The sequence below is a fragment of the Thermobia domestica genome, chromosome 9 (assembly GCF_964235325.1).
Source record: "Thermobia domestica chromosome 9, izTheDome1.hap1.1, whole genome shotgun sequence".
In the NCBI taxonomy this organism is placed as follows: domain Eukaryota; kingdom Metazoa; phylum Arthropoda; class Insecta; order Zygentoma; family Lepismatidae; genus Thermobia; species Thermobia domestica.
Genome location: NC_137462.1, coordinates 171,255,011 through 171,279,414, shown reverse-complemented (window position 1 = coordinate 171,279,414; position 24,404 = coordinate 171,255,011). Strand labels below are relative to the sequence as shown.

The 24,404-nt window shown below is 36.3% G+C and overlaps 2 protein-coding genes across 4 annotated transcripts in view; one reads left to right on the top strand and one right to left on the bottom strand.

Annotated features, from left to right (window-relative positions):
• Positions 1–14,385, bottom strand: part of LOC145695205 (N-acetylated-alpha-linked acidic dipeptidase 2-like) — a 148,516-nt gene extending 134,131 nt beyond the window's left edge. The window contains exon 1 of one of the 2 annotated variants that reach the window (XM_081772192.1): positions 14,011–14,385. The gene's annotated coding sequence lies outside the window, so the exon portion shown is untranslated. The remainder of the gene's footprint in view (positions 1–14,010) is intronic. The other variant, XM_081772190.1, reaches the window with a different exon arrangement.
• The window catches only part of LOC145695210 (uncharacterized), a 135,647-nt gene that overhangs the window by 78,389 nt on the left and 32,854 nt on the right, over positions 1–24,404 (top strand). The gene's annotated exons all lie outside the window — the stretch shown is intronic.

The following is a 24,404-nucleotide window of genomic DNA, read 5'->3' as shown; positions in this document are numbered from 1 at the left end:
ATTTTTAGATTATTTCGCCCATTTGGTTGGTAACGCTTCTGTTTTTAACATTATACCAGATTCTTCCAGTAGCTAATACCGTACGCTGCTAAGTTTCAAAACAAAGAAAAACAAGTCTTGATGAAGTCACAGAGCACTTCGCCGGTGATCTACAGAATGAATTGAACTGCAACGAGATTTACAATATACTGAACATTTAAATGGGAAAATGGAAATATTTTTATGATGCATGTATTGTCCTGCAGATAGGCTGCTCATAGAACTGCGATCAGTTTGACCATTCTGGGATTTTCAAAGCTTTGAGATATTACAGAATAATGCATAATCTGTTATGCATTAATGTTTTAAAAATTCAAGAGTATTATTCTGAAACGCGGGTCTCCAGGGGATTGCTTTGGTTTGCTCTAAGTAAAAGCCACCACTGATTGTTGTTGAATTTATTATAACCTTTTATACATTTTTAGAAGTTTCTCGCTAGTTTCAAATAGGTTTCCTCTCGGCTCTCCCAAAAGTTTTAATGATGCACTTTCTGACATGATTCCCTTGCAGATAGTCACGCACTTCTGGATATCGTCAATATTCTCTATTACAGTAAGCTAATTATTTTTATATTATACAGTAGGACGTCGATAATCCGAACGTCAAAAATCCGAACGCGGTCCCTAGAAGCTAGTGACAGTACGCTAATTCAACTTTCTTTGTGTGAAGTCAGTTTTTTTACAAAAGTTCATTCATATGTAACTTTTTGTCATAATATATTTATTTTTATTTTCCCTTAGGCCTATACAAGTTAAGTTTTAAATATGAGTTACAAGAACAGTGTAATTTAGTGTAAGAGCAGGTTATTCAGAAACACTGAATGTAAGTAGCCGTACGTACGGTATTGTAATTACTATATGTACTGTATAACCACTGTATCGATAAAAGAGCATACCGTAAGTTAAGCTTAAATGGCATTTTATTGGTCATTTTCGAAAATCCGAACAATTTGAAAATCCGAACTACCTGTGGTCCCAATTATTTCGGAGTTTCGACTTCCTACTGTATTATGTTTATTTTTGTATTTTATTTATATCCTGCCTGCTGTTACTTCCTTTGCTCTTTGTTGATGTTACCCACGCTAGCTCATTACTAGGAAAGTTGATTGTGTCATTTTATTTATTTACTAGCAAGTGCCCAACATGTTACTGTGGACAATATTTTCTGTTTTTCCTTCTATACCAGTGGTTTTGCACCTAATTCCTATCACGACCATTATTTATCACATTATCTTGCAGCGAACCTCCTATAATTTCTGGTTTTTAATAAGCTTGTATGTTATTATTATTATTATTATTATTATTATTATTATTATTATTATTATTATTATTATTATTATTATTATTATTATTATTATTATTGAGATCTCACGATATCCATTTATTTCTGTAATAGTAGAATAAATTTCTTATACATAGTAGATACAGTAATTTCCCTAAAAGTGAACGGATTAAAACCAAATTTGGTCAATTCATTCATATTACAAATATCGAATCTGATCCGTCATACTGTTTCAAAATGGAGACCGTTTGAAAATGTTAAAACTTCATTACTCCCTTAATTTTGGGTCGTATGATAAAAAAAAGTTATTTCTAATTTTAGATTTAAAAAAACTTGAACAATTTTCAAAAAATTATTGAGTATTTTAAATGACTTGATAATGTGCGCATTATTGAAATCACACCATGCTTAGGTATCTCATTAGATCTCAATTTTAATTGTATTTCAATATCCAGGTTTCGTTGCATTTGTATGTTTCTGGTATTTCAATATGCAGTTCTCATTAGTTTCATATGGTACCTCTTTCATTTAAATTGATTTTTAAAGAACTCTGTTCCTGTTGAAAATGTTTAGTAGATTTATTTTTTTGTTGTTCTTAACAGTATGTATAAAAATAAAAACAGGCATACGAGAACAAAATTCAAAATAATAATTAAAACTGTTTTCCGGTATTAGATTCTAACTATATTTATTTCTTCCACTTATCTTCGAGACCCCCACATAACCCTCTCGCGATCTCCCTAGGGTTTGCGACCTCCAGGTTGATAAACCCTGTTCTATACCTTTCATATAAAATCCGTCAGAACTCAAAGTTTCGCAGAGCTCCCTCGTGACTATATAGGTCGAGGAAGTGCCTTTGGCACTGGAGACCCAGATTCTATTCCAGGTAGAAGCTCATTTGGTACAGATCTCACGTTAAACAGCAGGCCTTGCTACTAAAGTGAATGGTATATCGAAATCAAATCAACCAACCATCGCAAGTCTCCCACACAATTCGAACGTCTCGTATGGGCATTTTAGCGAAGCACCTCCACCCTTCTTCCTCCCATGGAATGCAAAAAATCTAAAACACATTGAAACATGTGTTCACTTATTTTAGATGAATAGTTTGAATTTCAAATCTCATGTCTCTAACGTTAAAGGACGCCGAGATATGGATATCTTATTACAATTATTGCAACTATTTTCATCGCTTTTAGGACAAATATCAAAGATTGCTGAAACACGCGCTTAGTTACTTTATATTTTAAAAAATACAAATACGATTTATTGATTTTATTTACACACACACATTTATGATCTCTATCGGCATCGGCATCTAGCCTTAAGCAGGGGTAAACGTGGAACAGAAGAGGTGGGGGGACGGTAGGTAGCGACATGATGCCACGCCGCTCCCCCTGCCTACCTTTGCCCATTGCAATTTTTTTTAGGAACTGGGGAGACGCCGTACATATATTTTCGAGGTGGTAGGACGCCTTCCCCCCGCGTTCCGCCGCACTTTTACCCCTGGCCTTAAGCCCGTCACGTATAAGGGATAATGTTTCTCGACAAGCATACTATCTGGGAAGGAAGGAATCGACCTGGGACTTGTATGTTAGTACCATCCCGGTGTTAATGAGGAAAACCCAGGAAAAGCTTTACTCAGAATGGCTGGCCTGGAAAAGCTGTCACAACTTTCTGACGAGTGTCCTCACGAGGAATGGAACCCGATCCGCTCGCACCAAAGGCGAGAGCGTTAACAACTACGCTACGCGTGACAATCCAAATATGAAATTGCTTGTGTCTAAACTTAAAGGATTCTCACATATGACCATATTATTATAATAATTGTAATCCATCTCCCTTTTTCCTGCCTACCTCATTTCCTTCCCTTCTGGATAAAATACTTGCAAGGGCGCCCATCAGGGGGCAAGGTGGGGCGCTCACCCCCCCTAAGAGGAAATCGTACTTGGGAATATCGAAAGCCCAAAAGAATTTTTACATGTTTGAAACCTCGCTTATATTTCCCCCTTTGGAAACCACAACATGGGCGTCCTTGAATACTTGTATTAAAAATCGCCAAAAACCTTTGTCTAATGATTTTAAATGAGAAGTCCATATATTAAATTTCCCATCTCCAACTTTCAGAAACTTAAATATACAAACATTTTAATATAATAATTATCCCTTTTCAATCGAATTTCCAAAAATCCTTCTTTAATCGTACCATATGTCAGAAATCTAGGGGTGCGCACGAGACAAGATTTGTGGCTGTCTCGTCTCGAAAATGTGCTGTAAAAGTGATGTCTTGACTCGAAAAATATATATTTCTCTATTGGAAGAGCCGTGTCTCGACTCGAATTTTGTCAGGAAAATCCTGTCTCGACTCGTCCCGTGCGCATCCCTACACAAATCCTATGCATTGCCAAATTTCAAGTTTCTAGCTTAGGTAGTTTGGCTTAGGCGTTAATGAGTCAGTTACTCATTCGGAACTTCTTTTACATATAGGCCTAGGGACTTTTACTCACATCCGTAATAATATACATTCCTCTCACTACAATACTTACAATATTAAACGTAACATATCATAAAGTTTGCTCATATTTTACCCTCTTTGGTGCGATGTGAACAAACAATAAGTACAATGATTAACATTGCAGCGTCCTGCATGAGTAGTTACAACATCCCGCTTCTGCAGTTCAACAAATCTATTATTCATGTAAGTGATGTAGTTTTCCTTAAAAGAAAACTTTAGTTATATTATTTGTTTGCGATATTAAAATTGCTGTGACTCAACCATAGGAGTTGCCTAAGAAGAGAAGTGAGGAATACGAGAAGCTTCAAGTTTTCTCATTGCTTACATTTATAATGATTGCATTTATAGATAGTGACCTGTAACACGGTCATGTAATCCAGCTTACTTAGATCAAACCAATTGCCGAAGTTGTAAGAAAGAGAGATGTACGATACGCTTAAGTACATGGAAAAGTTAACACTGCTTTTAATTTTATAAGAGTTATTTACAACATCTGGACACTAATCACTAAACAACAAAACGCTAAAACCCTGAAAGGAGCATCTTTTCTGATAGAGATCTTAAAGATGAAATATATTCAAAATGACTGAAAAGTGAATTTAATTCCTTTGTGCATTAAAAGCGCCATATGGTAATGGGGAAGGACATGAGATGATCATGCGAGATGTTCTATGCGAGATGATCATGTATGATGATGTGTGTTCTGCTAATAAATTATTTGAATCAGGGACCACCTAAATACCTAGGTAGTATGTTCGGTCCAATATAACGTTGTTTACAGGTTTTAGAGTCTTTATGGAGAAGAGCAATGTCGCCCGCCCTCTCAGGACATGAACACACCCCGGATATTATATGATAAATAACATTACTGGCATAATACAGAGTTTATGTTTTTTTTTTTTTTTTGTTTTTTTTTAATTTTCATAACAAAAACCTCCTCAATAACTTTTCTTAATCTCTTTAAGGTTACGGCGTTTAAAAGGAAATTTTACGAGGGTTGTGGCAAAAGTCATTGCAACTATTTTGTTTCTTGCAAATAACAGCCCTGTTGGAAAATGTGACATATACATATGAAAATACGAGGTGGGAACTACGGAATTACACGCGAACATTGTGCCTCACATATTTATTACGGTAGTGTACAGGGCAATATTGCTTTAATGATGCAAAATACAAAGCACAGTATTTTAGTAAATATAGCACAGCACACATACCTGTTCTACAGTTGACATGACAAACCAGCGTCTACAGGCTCTCAAAGTAGTTCCCTCCAACGTTCACCACACGCTGCCAACGATTTTGGAGGCAGTAAATACCATCATCATGTTCCAAACCATGTGTCAATCGGGTCATCTTTGTCGCACAACATTGGCAATGTTCTCTCATGTCGCAAACCGCCTATCACGTAGGGTTTCCTTAACCTTCTGTATGAGATGAAAGCAGAAGCGTCATTTCAGATTTTGCTTGGAGGGGGGGGGCAAAACCCCTCGATATAAGTAGAATTTCGCGTTTTTCACTCATTTACTACTACTCTATTGATAAAATCTACATAAATCTCAAACTCAGGGGGGGGGCAAATGCCCCTCCCTGCTTCCCCTAAATGACGCCCCTGGATGAAAGTCACAGGGCAAAAGGTGAAGAGAGTACGGCGAGTGCTCCAATTTTTCCCATCCTTAGCGTCGCAGTAGCCGCCGTATTCACTCTGCTTTGTGTGGTTGAGTTGTTGTGAAATATGATTGCATAAAATCAGGACGTTTCTTCCGAACGTTACGTCGCATTTGTCTCACCAGGAAGTACGAAGGCCATGTGGAACGAAGTGGCACACAATGACACCTCTGACGTCATACGCGACGATCACCAGCAATTTCACGGGGAAGGGTTCTGACGGAACTTTTGCTGTCTTGGTGATCCAGCATGGTGCCACTGCACAGATTGACGTTCGAGTTCCTGTTCGTATGCCCTGGCCCAAAATTCATCGATGGCGATTATGTGTGACTGGAAGTAATCTCCCTCCTGTTGCCAGTGTGCTAGGTGGTCGGAGTATGTTTCATATCGCATCCACCGTTGAACTTCCATCAGTACATGCGGTATCCACTATGATGTGATTTTGCACAGGTGCTGTCCTATCCGCAATATCATGTGAATAGTGAGTTTCTCGATGCCACTTGCCCTTTCTAACTCCCTCGTAGTGTCTTCTTCCAGGAGCTGCTCGATGACTCCACGTGCCACTTCGGTCCGCACACTGACAAGGCGTTGCTGAACACTGGTTGTCATATGTCCTTGCTTGTACCAACTATGCTGCTGTACGATGTGAGAGGGCATGATTCCCAAGGGCTTCCACCAGTTTACTGTGACATTATCTTGCATTTCTCCCTCGGGGAACGGCTATCTTGATGTATGCGCGCTACTCAACACGAGTTACTTCTATTTTACACAACGCTCGCCACACAACTGATCAGTGTTGCCACAGTCCCAGCTCTGGAATGGGCTGAAAAATAGTACCAAATTGAAACAAAAAGGGCTGAATTCATTATTCAACTACGTCAATATATTTTTTCATGCTATCATTATTTTGGTGTAGAATATTTACAACAACACATAAATTATAGATTTACTTAAGCACGCGCTGGTCTTCAGAATATTCAACACTTGGTGTGCTTTTTTTTTTTTTTTCAAGCTAAAATTTCCACCACACCATTTCTTTCTCGTCTCTTCATGCGCGGAGCGGATATGCCCATCTAGCGTCATTTGTTTCCCGGTATAGTTCGAATTACGAATTTTCCTCACAAAGTTCGTAACGTTATGCGGTGCAACGTCACAGAATGAATGTTCAACAGCAATTTTTAGAAGTCCAACACACAATGTGAGTAACGTGAGATGTAGGAAAAGTAGGTGAGGTGTAGTTTTGCTGACACTTTTGAAAATGTGACAAGTATTTGTTAAATGGCACTGAATTGGGTAGAATTGTACCAACTTTTTCACAAAAGGGGCTGAAAATGGCAGCATGGTACCAATGGGCCGATGAATGACAAAAAGGGCTGAATTTGGTACAATTGTACCAAGTGTGGCAATACTGCAACTGATTTCACAGCGCACTCTGTGCTACTACCAGCAATCACAGAGCCATCTGTTGTTGTAAGTATTGTAAGTACACACTACATAGCAGTTTGTGATCCGCTCACATATCTGCAAGCAACAAACTAGTTGCAATGACTCTTGCCACGACCCTCGTAGACTTCCAGTTATTGAGCTGTTGGAGCTCATACTCTAATTTTACGGGTTTACGGTTCATACGTCATTGTCTTTGGAATGAACCAAGCTCATGATTCGCACGTAATTCGTCATTGTCTTCAGACTCATAGTTCATATGTCAGCCGTATGTCATTTTCTTTAGGCTTATGGCTCTTACCTCAGTCGTACGTCTTAGACTCATGGTTCGTACGTCATTATTTTTTAGAATGAGCCAAGCTTTCGAATGACAACATATACACGTATCATGGCCCATAAACTCGGGAAAAAATATCTAGTAGTTTCTAGAAAAGTATTTTTTTTTCTTTTTTTCATCTTTTTTAGTTTGGAAACCACTATTGGGCTCGAGATTCAGGTAACTGCACGAAAGATATCTCGCAAAATGCTACATGTCCTAAGTTAGAAACTTGGAGAACTATCAGTTAAACAAGTTTAGTAGGCATGAATGTATATATGTATATTTTAACGAAATAAGTTTTACGCCTAATACGACTCGTATAGAAATAATTTCTCTTATGTAAATTGTAGCACATGCTAATTTGAGCAGACAAGGTGGGAGGAACACAATCTAATTAAGTATTTAAAAAAAAAAACTACTTCTAAGTGACTACACGCTAGCATAAACCATCATATGATTCATCGATTTTAAAGACATTTTAGTCACTCCATAGTTATTCGTCCTAAACTAAGATAAAGTGAGATCGAACGTGGGCCCTCGAGTAATCTATCACAGATTTTTCTTGCAATTCATTTCCGTTTCGTTGTTTTGAACAACTTTATTAGTTATCATTAATTTTAAGGGTTTACATAAACTTTTTTAAATCATGAGGACATTGTATTTGATCTAGAGAATTTATCCGATATTAACCGAACTTAGCACTATGGTAGACTTTGACTTGCTTAGTAACGACATAAAATGTATTATTCAGATCTTTGGTTCTCAAGTTATGTGCCATCAATTTTGGAATCTGAACTCAGTCAAATTTTCCCAAATGAGTCGTTAATTGTTTTTCTAGAGCAACAATTACTGAAGAAGAAAAATGAAAATGAATCTCTTAAACGTTAATCTGCATAATATAATAAAGCTTTTCTAAAAACAAAACTGACATTTAATAACCATATAGTGAACATAGTTAATGAATCTCTTAAGATGTTAGAGTTCATAATTAAAACTGGAAAGGAATTAATATTACCACACTAACAAAAATGTATTATTCCTATGTCCGATCAAAACTGGAATATGCTGCTGTCATCTGGAACCCATCGCAGCAGCAATACCGACACCAACTGGAAAAGGTCCAACCCAAATTTATCAAATACTTGACATACAAAAGAACTGGAATCTATCCATATTATGAAAGTTATCTAACATTAACAGACAACTTTTGTATCCCTACACTTGAACAAAAGGCGAAACGTGATATATCTCATTTTTCTGCATAAAATAGTGCGAAACGAGTTTAATTGTACGGAACTCATACAGACACTAAATTTTCATGTCCCGACACGTAAAACACGTGCTGAAAACTCTGGCCTGTTCCATTGCGAAAAAGCAAGGACCAACGTACAGTATTCTTGAAATCAACAATCTGGAGACTGAACGATATGTTTAAGAAAACTATTGTAAATGTATTTAGTAATACACCAAACTATAATTGAACTTATACCTGCTGTGTTGGTGACAAATAAATAAATAAAAATCAGATTGAATTTTTTTTCCACAATCGGGAATTTTAGCTATTACTAGTTGCTACTACAGTTCATGATAGATGCTATAAAACTAAAGGGAAAAATAATAAATGAAAATCAACAAAATTTCAATTTCACCGAATAGACATGTCTGAACATCCGAACTGTAGAAATGTATTCCAGTTGAGTGCCTGGAATTTCTAATTTGTCATTATTTTCAAAGGAGTTGTATAGTTTCGTTTACTCGATTTGGTTTATTGTCTCTGTCTAAATATTTAAAGAAACACACGTACTTTGAAGCTTCTGTAATAAATTTCCTGAATACTGAGTGTCTCACAATCAGTAATCAACGTTTCTGCATCAAAAGATCTTATTAAAAGTAATTGCTTCCTCTTGTTACATTTGAATTCTTATTTCTATTTTTTCTATGTTTTTATTCTACCTAACTATTTCTCTCTCTCTCTCTGCTACTTTTCTTGTTTTCGTTTATTTGGTACTTTGGAAAATCAGAAGATATAAATTAAATCTGTCTTGTATGATTCGTTGGATCCTGAAGAAAGTGAATGAATGAATTATCTCGACTGAGACATGAGCAGCTGAAAAAAAAGAAGAAAATAGTGATAAAATACGATGTTTGGAGAGACCTTCTTCTTAAGTTCATTTGGTTACTGTGTAATAAAATATCGTAAAAGCCATTAATTCGCTTTTTAAACGTCTTCAATATGCTTTGCCTAGACTTTTTCTTCTTCTTCTTTGTAAATAACCCAGTAGCAACAAACAATATGATAACTATGGTAAGTAGGCCAAAAGTGCTATCAAATGAATTAATAATTGTATTCAAGATTTTTCTATGTAGTGCAGAAATTTCAGTGTTCGGCTATTATAATGTTATAAAAGGCACACCCAGATTGTGTTTTGTCGTATAAGAAAACAAGAATTTTAGGAATGGTCCCAAAAATGCATCAAAAGATTGCGATCTTGGTCAATAATTAGTTTTTTGGATCAGGGGCCACATAATTTTTGAACGGCCCCTAAATCGAGTTTTCTACGGAATAAGCACCGGATTCATCTTTTCTACGGAATAAGCACATCATACTAAGTTTGATGATAGTTTGGGTTTGGCTACACTACATATAGTTCTCAAGATATAAGGCGTACAAGAAAATTTTTGTTTGAAATACATTGGATCTTTTGATCCAAAAAAAGCTAGTCAAAGCCTGCTTGTCAATTCTATTCGTAAGACATAACATCGAGTTAGTAATTTTTTTTTAAACTGGGAGACGTATGAGAAGTCGAATAAATTAAAAGAAAAAAAAAACTCATTGCATTCCTGTATGACAGAACACATACTTTGAAGGAACGCATGTGCATGCTGTCACTAGTAACCAATCAGGGTATCGATGTTCAAGTGCTTTCCATCTTTAAGTAATTAGAAGGGATATAATAGCTTTAACTTAGTCCTCATTTGATAAAGGTTCTTTGCTTATCAGGTTTCTTAAAGATCGCTTACTTTTATAGAGTTTTCCTGTGCGCTAACTCACATTTTGAAAAGAACCAAATGTGAATTTTGCTCAAATTACACTTGAATTAGTCCAGCAGTGTCATTTCAGATTTTGCTTTGGAGGGGGGGGAGAGGATCCATTGATATAAATAAAATATCTCTTTTTTAACTGATTTACTACTATTCTATTGGTAAAATCTATATAAATCTCACTCAGGGGAGAGCAGTTGCCCCTCCCTGCCCCACTTAAATGACACCCCTGAATCAATCATTGCGAAAAGGCCATATGTCCATCCCCACCACATTTTCATTTTAGCGTAAGTCGAGACGCACGCGAAAAAATGCGCATCCCCTGTGAAAAGACGAATTGTATGGTCACATTATATTACATATCCTACACTGTTGCCTCAATATAATCGATGTCATTGTACACGTCGAGTTTGCATTCCAAAGTTTTTTCTTTCTCCTCAACAATTTACTTTATTGTATATATGGCCTTTTTGCTAAATGGCTAATTCACGTGAGTTTGGGCATAAAATTGCCTTCATTTTCACGTTCACGAGTTGGAATATATCTAGCAATTAGGAAAGGAAAATATTATTGCAATAAAATGTAATAAATAGAAAAATACACAAAAAGAAGATTGATAGACTTAAAAACAAAAGGCGTGTGGACTTTGTGGTGGACAAACACCGTGCTCATGGGTTTTCTCGGGGCTCTCCCGTTTCCTCCCACTTTCTTCATTCCACCATTTCATTCATTTCTCATAATCACCGTTTCCTTTAGCCTAACCGGCATAACCGTGGGACGTACAATTAAAGATTTCATTTCATTTTTTCTTTAAAAAACAAAAGGAAATGCAAGAAGTTTCTACTCATTTGCTTTGCCCTTTTTTCTTGCTGGGGAGCGCGGTGGCTGAGTGGTAGAGCGTTCACCTTTATTGCTTGGGGTCCCTGGTTCGATCACAGCTTGCGCCGTGTATACTTTGTGGTGGACAAACACCATGCTTCTCGGGGTTCTCCCGGCTGGCTTTTCTCGAGGTTCTCCCGTTTCCCCCACTTTCTTCATTGCACCATTTCTCATCATCACCGTCTCTTTTAGGCTAACCGGCATAATTGTGGGACGTATAACTTAAAGATTTCATTTCATTTTTGTTCTTAAGATCTGTTTACTTTAACGTCCCAGTATTTGCACCGAGCCTAATGGGGAGGGTAGTGATGATAAGGAATGAGATTAAGGAAGTGAGAGTTTACAGGAGAAACCCGAAAAAAACATACTCACGGCATTTGTCCATCACAAAGCCCACTTGGCACAAGCTAAGATCAAACCAGAAAGCCCACACCTAGAGGTGAACACGAGTCGAGGCCCCACTGTGTTTTGGACTGTATACTTCCAATTTTAATATGTTTGATTCATCAAAAGACTGTTCGCGCATCATTGATTGGTCTATTGTTGGAAGCTAGATTAAGAACCTGAATAGTCAAAGTTTTGTTTAGTCACAGAAGGCGAATTCCGATATACTGTAATATGATAGACCTAAATGCATATCTTAAAAAATCCTGAAGAACGCTTTTACTCAGAGTATAAGGCTATAGAGTACAACAACGACTTAAATTCTACAATAATATTTCATATGAATATTTGTTAAAAGACAGAAGTGCACCGAGAAATTTTTGTTGGGAGGGATCCAATATTTGCTGGGTGGGTTTCAATAGTACAAGGCACTACGCCTGTGTAGTATTGAACAGTATTATTTTGCACCGAACAGACTATAAGTAATTGTAAAATACTTCAACCTATATTTTCAGGAAGAAGATGATAGAAGTAGATTGTTTTTATCAGAGAAGGAGTACAGAGGAAGTCTAGGATCAAATTTCGTGCTATACTATATCAATACATTTCATGTTAAACAATATAATTGTATTGAGAAAGTGTACAAATGTATGTTGAATTAGGAAGTTTTTGAAGGGGGATCCGGACCCGGTAGATCCCCCGTGGGTGCGCTCCTGCTCCAATAGTTACCATGGCTCTAGCCATCTATTAAGATACAACTATCACTAAAGTATACAGTAATGAAGCTTTTCATTCTGACACAATAGGACAATATTATACAAAATGTGGTTAATGGAATATATCCCAAAAGCATGATTAACTCGTAAACTTAATTATACATACATATTGTCATATAATTTATAGGACTACATCTCGTATAGTCTCAGTTTTGAAAAGAACTCTAAAACTCCAAATCTAACCAACAAATCTAAGGGAAGTTAAATTTCGACTGTCTGTCTAGAAATACGTATGTGTTTCTGTGTCCGTAAAAGAAATAGGTTATAATTCCACCGTAAACTTTAGGTCTAATTGGCGTATGTGGCCTCAGAGCTGAATTAGAACGTTACACCCCATACAAGTAATATAATAATGAAATAGGTAGTCAGTCTGCAGTCAGCAACAATAGTTAAAGTGTTTCTTTAAACATTTTATACATCAGGGGGTTTCATTTTGGAAAGCAAGGAAGATAATTTGAGGTAAATGCATTTTAATCAAAGGTATTGTAGACCACTACTACTAATAATAAAAGAATGACATTCTATCCAAACGATGGAGAGTCTCCTTTCCTCCCTCAAAGCAAAACCTGAAATCACGCTACTGTTACACCAAATTCGATTACCGTTGCGAGAACATATGCTTCAGATTCCACGATGTAACAACGTGAGAGGAACATGGGGCAAGTGCATCTCTTCCGATGGATGGTCCTGTCCTCAAAACATATTGTATTGTATTGTATTAGAGTTAAAGTAATATAAAATTATACTCTGTGGCATACCAAATAATATCTGTCCCTAAAAATGTATCTGTCCCTCCTTCCCCCCCCCCTTCTCCGCTGAAATCAAAGCTTGTGTCGTCACTGATTTCACGTTAAAATATTGGTCCATTTGTCTTATACCTCACTGCTGAAAGGGACGTTAAATTCCAATCCAACCAGCGCTACACCTAACGCCTTAACTTAAAAAATACATTTTGAGGTCTCTCATGTTTAAGAGTCTTCATCCCGGCGAAATTAAAATACCGCTAATTTTATAGTAATTATGTGATACCTTCAAATAGATAAAAAATAATTGAAATATGGAACAAGAGCGCCCTAGACAATATTATTTTGCGTGAGGTACCGTTATCACATGTCACCTAGTGGCTTTCCGTTTTCAGATGTTTAGAAACGCGAAAATAAATGCCGATTTTCTAAATGGCTGGAAATCGAAAGCAGATAAGTGAGTCGTGATAACGGTATCTCATGTAAAATAATATTGTCTAGGGCGTTCTTGTTCCACATTTCGATTATCTTTTATCTATTTGAAGATATCACATAATTACTGTAAAATTAGCGGTATTTTAATTTCGCCGGGATGAAGACTTTTAAGTTGTTGGGAGATTGGTGCGAAGCGGAAGATCGTGTCCGGACTCTGTGGAACCTCATTCGGTTCTAATTTCACTTAAAACAAGATAGAAAGGAACGAATACACTTTTTTAAAAAAAATATCTATCTATCTTATTTGGAATAAATTGTGCTAAGTTAACTGTGATGATAAGAAAGAGAAATAATACCATAGTCGCAGTCTATCGTCGTTTTTGTTAATCCGTGCTGGACAGCCATAAAGATACGTTGGTTAAAATTTAGAATCTCCACAAAAAATATTAACACAAAGTTAGAATAGTAAGCTATCTGAATGTAACTTACCAGCAAATAATCTTCGTTCAGAACATGAAAACGTCAGCTTATGCACTGTACCTTGAAGTCAAACCCTACACACTCATTCATCATTTGTAAGAATTATCTCATTTCACTTTTCTTTTCTTTCTTTCTTTCTTCTGACAAAAGCAAGCACTGGTTTTACACTGACCTAATATTAGCTAAAACACACACACGTTACTGTGCAATTAAATAAATAAGTACATTTGCCTCTGGCATCGATTTTTAAACATAGTAATCAGTTTCACATGGCCATTTTCGAAAAGGAAGAACAGTGATGAAGGCCCTATAGTACAGTTTGAAAAAAATATGTTTATTCTATCTCGCAGACATAATTCTTGACACACGCGAGTGAAGGTCAAAGCAAGTTATGTAATGCAATAAGTGTCCTTTGGTCTCTCGTTTTAAATTAAATCATTTCGTATCCCAGTCACTTATGTGATATATGCAAGTCTTCTGTCAACCAGGGTTGCCACACTCGAGACTCGCGATGATGCCAAACACGGGTCTGAATTATGCTAGATTTTTGTAAATTATGCCAGATTTTCAAATTATCTTTCCTAATTAATTTTAAAGACCCGCCCCCTACTTATCTTCATTATTTTAACGAAGTGTTTTAACTTATTCGAGTACAAAGCTAATATGCCGCTGTCAGGAATGATAATGAAATAAATTGGAAAATGACACATTATAGAGAAGGAAGGTCGAATTTATATTTTATGAATGGATAACATTTTAAGAAATATATGCACAACATGCCACTTCGGACACAGCCCTGAAGCATTCTTTTAGTGTATTACTAGCTGTCCCCTGTCGCTCATATCCCTCCCCTCTCAAGCTGTAAACTGAAAGGGATAGAAACATTCCAGATAACCACACATTCAGGTTTCAGTTGACAGTAATAAAACTATAGGTAAGTAAATATGTTTTGCAGGGTCACATTTTGCTATTTTTGAACATTTCTCTGAATTCAACAATAAATTCCAACTGTGGAAATACTGACTGGTTTTCATTGCTCCAACCATCGCTTCAACTAAAAAGAATAATTCCCAACGGTTCTTGAACCATCTATATTTTCGTTCTTTTTCTGTTCTCCAGAGGAAAGAATGAAATTATGCTAGATTTGGCCAAGATGCTAAAGTCAAGATGCTAGATGCTAAATGCATGTAAATTATGCTGGATCTAGCACCAAGATGCCAGATATGTCTTCACTGCTGTCAACCCCTGGTGATGACTGAATCAAACTCCTTTCTTTGTGAATTAGCAGACAGAAGTAAACAAATGGAAATACATTTGCTTCTTACTTTTGACACTATTCATAACTCTTCGGCAACACGCATACGAGTTGCTTAGTCACTTTATTCGTATAAAGAACTTGCCATCTATTGTTTGATGCTACGAAAAATAAAAGAATAAAAATAGTAATGTACAGGGTGGCCCAAAAGTAGGTTTACACCCCTACATTGATCAAGTATAACATTCTAGTTTATGAGTTTATTTGCTTCTTCTCTTCCGAGCTTAAGATATAAGTAAAAACACATTAAGAACAAATAATAAAGAAACTAAGTCTACCTGATGGATAACAATGAAAAATGATATTAAATACAATGAGCTGATCAATACTGTACTGTATACCTACTTTTGGGCCACCCTGTATTCCACAGAAGCGCCCATTGCTCTTTCGGAGCTAAGTATAGGGGTTCACAGGGCTCAGGGCTAGATAGCTACAGTGGCGTAGCAGCTGCCCCCGCAACCCCCGCAGTGCGGGGGGGCCCGAGGTATAGGGGCCCCGAAGTCTTGCTATGAATAAAGATTTAAAGAAGTAGAACTTCAATCTTACTACTATCGGCTTTACAACCAGGGCCCCTTCTCTATACTTTGCGGGGGGGGGGGCCGTAAAATTGTGCTACGCCACTGGATAGCTAATTCACTTCTGGTGTATGGTGTTTATGGTTCGATCCCAGTTAGTACCAAGTGGGCTTTGTGGTGGACAAAGACGTGTGATTGGCTTTCCTCAGAGTAATACTTTCGTTTTCTTCCACATTCTCATTCCACGAAATATTCCATCATTCACTTGTCTTAATCATGGTCTCCCTTAGCGTAATGAACATAATTATGGGACGTTAAACTGGAAAGTTTTATTTCATTTTCATATCACTGTCTCCTTTTAAATACACGGCATGACCGTGGGACTTCAAATTGAAATACTATATATATATATATATATATATATATATATATATATATATATATATATATATATATATATATATAGTATTCATATATATATATGTAGTATATATATATGAATAGGGTGTCTCGGAAGCAGGGGCGTCATTTAGGAAGGGCAGGAGGGGGCAATTGCCCCCCCCAAGAGTTTGAGGAATACATATATTTAGTCGATTGTAATAGTAATATATTAGTACAAAACGTGAAAGTTTTCCGTGGGTAGTGCTCTTGCCCCCCCAAGCAAAGTCTGAAATGACGCCCCTGCTCGGAAGTCCCTGACCTAAGGTAACTCTGTTACAACAAAATGTAAGAGGGGAAAAACCGTCTCCAAATATGATGTTTTCAATCTAAAGTGAAGAATTTTTTTTTTTTTTTTTTTCAATCGGACGAGCCGTTCCGGCTGTACACTCTTTACGCGTCCAATGTTAAATGAAAATGCAGCGTTGCCATTAATAGAGGGACTTAAGTAGGAGATGGCTGGGCGGGATGGGATAAATGTTATAAGACTACGATGAATGGGGACATGTTTGAAATAGGGGCTGGCCATCAACACATTAGTGTAAAAGACAATAACTTCATTCACTTATGTTGTGGGTCCAGGTAAATGGCAACGTTTCATTTTCATTTAAGATTGGGCGCATAAAGAGTGTACAGCCCAAACGACTCGTCCAATTTTAAAAAAAAATCCTTCACTTTAGATTGAAAACATCATATTTGGAGATGGTTTTCCCCTCTTACATTTTGTTGTAACTCTGATAATTACAGTTACCCTATGTCAGGGGACTTTTGAGACACCCTATTTATGTACAGGGTGGATCATTTATCTTGACATGTCCTTGTAACTTTTAAACTACTGGACAAAAGACGCTGACATTTTGTATCCCCATCGGCTTGAGGATGAGAAGGGGTGAAAAGTAACATCTAAAATCGATTCTATTTGTTGTTTGTAACCACATTACAGAAAACACATCTGACCCATTTGAAACGAATTTTAGAACATAGTACCTGCTCTCAAGCTGTTTCTTATCATATCACACGATTAAAGGACATATCTTAAATAGATAAAGGTGCTTAAATATTTATGCAAAAAATAAATTATCATAAGGATGTTTATTATTACACCTTCATTGAAATGTGTGTATCCTAAAGGGGTAAAGGTATTGAAAAGCTTACCATAAACTTATTCTTCGTATAGGGAGAATGGATATTTCAGGTATTATTATTATTATTATTATTATTATTATTATTATTATTATTATTATTATTATTATTATTATTATTATTACGAGCTTCGTTTTTAATGGAAATGTATAAGAATGTAGTTTTTTTTTCCTGTCAGCAGCTTGTGCCTTGCTCGCTCTTTACCCTCCCCAGGCTTGGAACCACTGGTCTATACGAATTAGTCCCAGAAGCGACACTCCTATTAGCGACAGGAACTGTTATCTGTCGTATGAGCGACCGATTCATTTACATTGAGATGATGGAAGATGATATGATTCCATCTCGTAAAGTATGTTTGCCTCTGGTGTTATTAGCGCCCGAACATCCTCGGTATGAAATATGTACCAAATTTCACAATATTAAATCCCCACGTTAAGCGGGTTTGCATATCCAGCCTCCTAACTATGAAAACATTTGCGCTCAGTCCAACCTCAATCATTTCACGAATTCAACCTGTTTTACGTATGTTATTAGGACATATTATCGATTGTGATTTATTGTAAAAACACTATTATACATTGCAAGAGCTGTAACGTCCAAATATTTACTGAGAACTCATAGCCGTATCGGAATAAACAAAAGCGAGTATGGAACAGTAAACTGCTTTCACAAAAGGCAAAAGAAGATGTGCAAAGGCATGCAAAGCGGTCGAGTGGTTTGGGTCGATATACTATCAATCACATGTTTGTGTGTTCAAACCCGGTAGCCAGTTGTTTCTTTTTTTTTAAGTGTCTTCCTATTTTCATCCGGAGGCTGAACATATTTCTTTGAGTAACTCATTGAAAACTTCTTTCCTTCAAATTCGATTAGAACGGAAGATTATATGAATTGCGAATCTTAAATCCATAGTTTAAAAAATGAAGTATACTCACTACTCCATTATCCTCTGATTTGTAACGAAAAACTATTTATAAACAGTGATGACTGCAGAAAATTATGCTCGGGGGAAATTTCAATAAGCGGATGGAGGGCAAACATTGGTAGTCCACATTGAGCACGATTGAATATATGGTCCTGAAGGCGGAAATTTCTTAGCTCGAGAGGGGTCTCAAATTCTCCCTCAGATCACGTCCTAAAAGCATCATTGCTTAAAAGCTTTTCGTAACAAATATAATATTACATTTGTTTCTCGTTCTACATTTTGAATTGGTAAAATCATAACTTATAGAGGATTATAATAAAAGCATAAAAATGATAATATTAATCATGTATAAATTATCCTGTAAGTTACCAACTTTGGGTCAGATTAAAACTCAAATATTTGTTTTCGGATTGCACTTAGAAGAAGTCCTCTCTATATAATCCTGATTGGAAAGAAATGTTTAACACTAATTAATTAATCAATATTTATACGAATATTTTTTTATTTTACTATTTTTACTATTCAATAATATATACACTTCATTTCCAAAATCAAAATCTCGAAAATGTATATTGTACGAGTGCAGATTCGCAAATAAATGATTATTTATCATATATATTGGTCTCTATTCGAAATTCCATTTAATCGAATCCGACAGGAACACAGACAGATACATCGAGAACAGGTGAAAAAAAAAAAGAGAGAAAAGCGTTGTACTCGGCGGGGACTCGAAGTAAGATCGAATGGAGCTTTATAAGCCGAGCGCCTTAGACCACTCGGCTATGGTAACAACTAGTGAATGTAGCAAAGGCTTTGAGTAGTAGTTCTTATTACAGAATAACATTTTCTATTGCCTAAAATTTAAACCTAATTTACTTTGATATAATATATCTATTAATTTGTTTCATGAACACGTTTTCGTTACTTTGATGAATGATGTATGTTGTTGATATAGATTCTGTTACACGTTCTTTCGTAAATATTATAGAAAGTATCAGGGTTATTTATGATCTTTTATGGAAATTGACTGGCGCATGCGCAGTACACAGACAGTTTAATTGGAAGGCGAGGAAGGAAATGCTAACACACTGTTAGAATGTTTCCCTCGCAAGCTGTAGTTCCCAACCGAGGGACGGCGGGACGCACTTCCTCCTCCTGGGGTGGCGTGAAGAGTTTACGAAGTCCCTTCGTTGTGTTATATTTCTTGAATGGATTATACACAATATCCAGTCACATCTTCTACACATTTGGAAGTGATAAATCCTAGTATAAATAAACCGTCCTCCACACACAGTGATTGTTGCTTTTCGAAGATTATAAACTGAAACACTTTTTATTTCAATAGAATATAAAAGTTTCAATGGGAGGGGTTATAACCCCCTCAACCCCGTGGGTCTTCAATATATCACCGCCTAAACTGTAACTTTCAAGTTAGAATCGAAAAATGGAGACATGTGACGTATTAAATATATTTTTAGTTCATTATACATTTTCATAAATAAAATATCCACAATTACAATGACAGTAAATGCTAAGTAATTATTGTAAAAGAATGAAGAACGAAAGTATTTCTCTTGAAAAAATAGAATAAATAAATGAAACTTAAATAAATGTTTACACAAAAAATAACACACTAGTATTTCGTTTAGTTACCTCCAGGGTCAATAACTTCTTGAAGTCTGGAGGGGATACTAGATAGCAATACGATGGTGTGTCACGAAAATGTTGCCACAGTTCCATAACACGATTTTGAAGAAACGTTTGGTCTCTGTCTTCACGTCTTTCTTCCCATTCTTGCATCATGTAGGCCCACAGATGTTCAATTGGGTTCAAATCTGGGGATAGAGGGGGCCACTCAATACAAATTAACTCTGGATGTTCACTTAGACACTCTTGTGTTTGCCGGGAAGTGTGTTGTCATGCATAAATATATATTCTTCCTGTTCGGGGCAGTTTCTTTCTAAGGACGGTAACAACGTATTTTCGAGGATATTAATGTAAACACTGCTGTTCATTCTCTCAGTCACCGCAACCAAATCTCCAGGACCAGCAGCCGTCATGTATCCCGAAAAGTGTGCTGATTTTCGTCCTAAACAAGAGGTTCTGATAATAGTTTGTTTAGCATACCTGGTTCCGCGCCGTCTATACAATATAACTCTGCATTGTTGGTTAGACTTGAAAACCTTCTCGTCGGTCCAGATGACTAAGTTCCAATATGACTGAGGTTGGGTTATGTTATTCTGTGCCCATTCCATTCGTCTGGCCTTGTGAGATTCAGTCAGGAGAGTCTTCCTAGCGGGTCTTGAACAGTGTAGACCAGCCCCCAATAATCTTCTTCTTATTGTTTCGTTAGAACAATTATATTCTCTGGATTGGCCAACAGGATTGACGTGTGGCGTAGAGGTCTGTTGATTACTTCTGTAACTAAAGCTTGATCTTGAGCTGCAGTTGTCACTTTTGGCCTTCCACTTCTTGACCGAGACCTGAACCATTCACCACCTTCTTCATGTCGCTGAACCCATTTCTTGACCGTTTTCTTGTCACATCCCAGATCTCTAGCAATCTGAGGCACAGTTTGTCCCATTTTTGCTCGGCCTATGATTTCTCCTCTCAGAGAAACACACAGTTCTCCACAACCTTTAGAGCGAGGCATTTTGAGAACCTGTTAGAAATTTGCGTTCTGGCGTGCATGACAAATGTCGGTAAAGTGCATCTTTCTGTTTCTACTGCGCATGCACCAGTCAATTTTCATGAAAGATCATAAATAATCATGACAATTGCTGTAATATTTATGACCGAATACGTAATAGAACCTATATTAACAACATCATTCGTCAAAGTAAAGAATACCGTAAACATAAAACAATTTCAACAGACTATTACATCAGGCCAAAATAGGCCTAAACTTCAGAGAATACAAAATAAATGTAATACTGTAACAAAAGATTGAACATGAAACACGCTTACTTTGTTTTAACTTGTCACATTAGCCGAGTTGACTAAGGCATTCTATTAAATACAATTTCGTAATACGCTAAAATATACGTAATATTTGAAATTCTTAACCTCCCATTTTTACACTTTTCAAGCTCAGTTGAGAAGAAAGAGGGAAAATTAAAGTACAAAGATTTACAATAATTACTTAGCATTTACTGTCATTGTAATTGTGAATATTTTATTTATGAAAATGTATAATGAACTAAAAATATATTTAATACGTCACATGTCTCCATTTTTCGATTCTAACTTGAAAGTTACAGTTTAGGCGGTGATATATTGAAGACCCACGGGGTTGAGGGGTTTATAACCCCTCCCATTGAAACTTTTATATTCTAATGAAATAAAAAATGTTTCAGTTTATAATCTTCGAAAAGCAACAATCACTGTGTGTGGAGGACGGTTTATTTATACTAGGATTTATCACTTCCAAATGTGTAGAAGATGTGACTGGATATTGTGTATAATCCATTCAAGAAATATAACACAACGAAGGGACTTCGTAAACTCTTCACGCCACCCCAGGAGGAGGAAGTGCGTCCCGCCGTCCCTCGGTTGGGAACTACAGCTTGCGAGGGAAACATTCTAACAGTGTGTTAGCATTTCCTTCCTCGCCTTCCAATTAAACTGTCTGTGTACTGCGCATGCGCCAGTCAATTTCCATAAAAGATCATAAATAACCCTGATACTTTCTATAATATTTACGAAAGAACGTGTAACAGAATCTATATCAACAACATACATCATTCATCAAAGTAACGAAAACGTGTTCATGAAACAAATTAATAGATATATTATATCAAAGTAAATTAGGTTTAAATTTTAGGCAATAGAAAATGTTATTCTGTAATAAGAACTACTACTCAAAGCCTTTGCTACATTCACTAGTTGTTACCATAGCCGAGTGGTCTAAGGCGTTCGGCTTATAAAGCTCCATTCGAACTTACTTCGAGTCCCCGCCGAGTACAACGCTTTTCTCTCTCCTTTTTTCACCTGTTCTCGATGTATCTGTCTGTGTTCCTGTCGGATTCCATTAAATAGAATTTCGAATAGAGACCAATATATATGATAAACAATCATTTATTTGCGAATCTGCACTCGTACAATATACATTTTCGAGATTTTGATTTTGGAAATGAAGTGTATATAATATTGAATAGTAAAAATAGTAAAATAAAAAAAATATTCGTATAAATATTGATTAATTAATTAGTGTTAAACATTTCTTTCCAATCAGGATTATATAGAGAGGACTTCTTCTAAGTGCAATCAAAAAACAAATATTTGAGTTTTAATCTGACCCAAAGTTGGTAACTTACAGGATAATTTATACATGATTAATATTATCATTTTTATGCTTTTATTATAATCCTCTATAAGTTATGATTTTACCAATTCAAAATGTAGAACGAGAAACAAATGTAATATTATATTTGTTACGTAAAGCTTTTAAGCAATGATGCTTTCAGGACGTGATCTGAGGGAGAATTTGAGACCCCTCTCGAGCTAAGAAATTTCCGCCTTCAGGACCATATATTCGATCCTGCTCAATGTGGACTACCAATGTTTGCCCTCCATCCGCATATTGAAATTCCCCCCGAGCATAATTTTCTGCAGTCATCACTGTTTATAAATAGTTTTTCGTTACAAATCAGAGGATAATGGAGTAGTGAGTATACTTCATTTTTTAAACTATGGATTTAAGATTCGCAATTCATATAATCTTCCGTTCTAATCGAATTTGAAAGAAAGAAGTTTTCAATGAGTTACTCAAAGAAATATGTTCAGCCTCCGGATGAAAATAGGAAGACACTTAAAAAAAAAGAAACAACTGGCTACCGGGTTTGAACACACAAACATGTGATTGATAGTATATCGACCCAAACCACTCGACCGCCTTGTATGCCTTTGCACATCTTCTTTTGCCTTTTGTGAAAGCAGTTTACTGTTCCATACTCGCTTTTGTTTATTCCGATACGACTATGAGTTCTCAGTAAATATTTGGACGTTACAGCTCTTGCAATGTATAATAGTGTTTTTACAATAAATCACAATCGATAATATGTCCTAATAACATACGTAAAACAGGTTGAATTCGTGAAATGATTGAGGTTGGACTGAGCGCAAATGTTTTCATAGTTAGGAGGCTGGATATGCAAACCCGCTTAACGTGGGGATTTAATATTGTGAAATTTGGTACGTGCCAGTGATGCTGTTCGTCAAATATATTTTTCCTCTACTGTGAGTGCGAATAAAACTTATTTTAATTTTGAGTTAGATTTGACATAAAACATATAAAATAATTTAACGAGACAACAGGGATATTTCCATGAGAAGTATATTCCTATGTAATTATTGAAAATCCAGTTGTGATATCCCCTTTCTTCAAAAGCTCTGTTTTATGTACTTAATTTGATTCAAATCTAATTACTCACTAAGCCCAGTAATATATTTCATTTTGAAAAACTTAAACGTGTAACAGTTTCGCCGTGAATAAAATGAAAAAAAAAAAAGTCAATGACAAAAGACAGCTTTTGATATCCCTTACATCTGATTGGCTATTTTCAACCAATCCCACCAATTACAATGCAGTTCACTTCTAAACAATCCAAAAGGTAAACAGTCTTTAAACTACCTTCTTCCCTATTGTAAGCTACTAAAACATAAACTAATTGCTTAATTTGCCTTCCTCCCTTGTTTTGACTTATACATGAAAGCTTGTCGTGTAGCAATCTGAAATAGTACCTTATAACTAGACGAACTGCGAGAGATTTGTAACTTGTGTAATAATTTCTTCGAATACACCGTGTTTTTAGATTTCTTTGATATCCTCAAGTGGTGAACACCCTCTTTCCATGGGCGCCCGATTGGAAGGCAGGGGTTGCCCCCCTGGCTCACAAAAATGTATACGTAATATAGCAAACCACATATATTAAATATCAGATATACCAGACGTGATACAGCAACCAAGGAGATGCCCTTCCCTAGAATTTTTTTTTCGGGCGCCCCTACCTCTTTCTGATTTCTTTCTTATGCCATAAACATATTCAATCTAAACCTATGTTCCGTATAA